The sequence below is a fragment of the Cynara cardunculus genome (assembly GCF_001531365.2).
Source record: "Cynara cardunculus var. scolymus isolate 2C chromosome LG 6, CcrdV1, whole genome shotgun sequence".
NCBI lineage: Eukaryota > Viridiplantae > Streptophyta > Magnoliopsida > Asterales > Asteraceae > Cynara > Cynara cardunculus.
The window spans coordinates 11,868,889-11,870,817 of record NC_037533.1 but is presented as its reverse complement, the minus strand read 5'-3'; positions in this window follow the sequence as shown (position 1 = coordinate 11,870,817).

Here is a 1,929-nt window from a genome sequence, read left to right as displayed (position 1 = left end):
TTCATCTAAGGAGAACCTTGTTTCATGTTCGTTCCTTAAGAATTGTCTTTCATTAGGATCATAGAGTTTTTGTTTCTTCTTCCCACCTTTCTTCAGAGTTGGCCGGTCAGGGACCTTGACATACCTGGACATCCTTTTGATGAGCTTGTTGATGGTGTCCTCGATAAGTTTCTTGTGTCTTGACTTGGATTGCTGAATGGCTTATCTGATCTCCATCCATTCGCTGTATCCATAGCGGCCAAGGTAGGAAGGGTACTCGGTAACAGCATCAAGATTGTCCCTGGTGATGAGCATTGAGACCAATGTTTCACCGTCTTTAGAACGTCCGCTAATGCTGATGTTGATAATTGGGCGAGGAATGAGTCTCTTTTTCAGTTTTGCTTCGCTCCATTGCTTGTCCTTATCCACCAGCTTCAACTTCTTCTTGCGTTTAGCTTCTGCAATCGAAAGAAGTTTAGCCCTGGGCTTGGACAGCATTCACCGTTTTCTTGGACTTTTTCTTGGGAAAGACTGTTTCAGCTAGTGACTTAGCCAGCTTCAAGCTGTCTTCAATCTGTTTTCTTTGAAGTTCTAGCTCTTCTTCAGCCCGTAATGCCTCGAGTCTTTCAGCTTCAGATAAGAAGTCAAACTCACCACCACTAGAGGTACGAAGAGGAATTTTTACTCTAGTCTGGTCGAGTGACTCCATCAGCTGAGACATCTGCTGGTCGGTTGAAGCACAAGAGATGGGTTGATCAGGTACCCGCTCCAGTCGACCGTAGGTTGTTGATGGAATATGAAGTTGATATTCTGAAGTAATCACTACGTGGAGAGGTAGAGTCTTCAAACAAAGGTTGTTGAGGGATTTTGAATAATACCTTCAAGTTACCTTCTTCAGCGACCGCCTTGCCTTTCGACTTGGGGTCCTGGTTCCCTGATGGAGTCGATTCACCTTGCCTTTGCTCCCCTTGGGATGCAGAATCCCYGAGAGYAACACCTTTGGTGACGGTTGATGGCTTCTGGAACTTGATGGTAAAGTCATCTTCATTATCATCGTCGTTGTCACCATCTAGATTATCTCCGATGTCTGGAATGACAGGTTCATCATCGTCTTCATCATCATCATCATCTTCATCTTCATCAACATCATCATCATCACCAGCAGCAGTGATGGTATGGGCATCATCCCTAGGGATGACATCTACAACCTCAGCTAGAGCAGCTTCGATGGTAGGGATTACAGGAGCAGCGACTGTTTTAGCTCTAGGAGCCTCAGCCTCAACTGSAACTGAAGCTGATACTGGACCAACGGCCTAAGAAGTCGTAGGAGCAGCATCAGATGATTCACCAGCATTGGACCTCATCTCCCCCTCTCTGGCTAAGACTTGAGAGAATTGGCTAGAGAGTTCATCCAAGCGCTGACGCTGGAGAACCATTGAATCCTCCAGCCTTTGCAAAGCATTGGCTAGAGTTGTCGTTGCATCACGCGTCTCATGGAGCTGAGCGCGATCATTGGAAGAGAAAGAAGGTGCAATCACTGGAGCTGGTTGACGAATAACATCCAGGATTTGTTGAAGAAGACCAGTCTGCTGATCAGCTATTGCCTGAGCATCATCAGCCCTGCTGTGAAGAATAGCAATGACGTCGTTGTTGACTTGAACAGCTTCTTGGAGAGTCTGGAGCTGACTCTGAACTTCTTGAACATCCGCCTGGTGGGCAAGGAAGTTCGCATCAAGATCGCCTTGACGGGGCATCTCTTGGTGAACTTCGTTGATCCTGGAGAGGACGGTATGAACGGCAGGAAGGAGAAGCTTGATATCAGATGACATATCATAGTCATCATTAATTTCTTCATCTCCTCCATCATCTTTCTCTCTTTCTTCCTCTGCCGCTTCCTAAGCATCAGGCTGATGTATCGAAGAAGGACCTGCAAAAGAAGAAGTGTGAGCT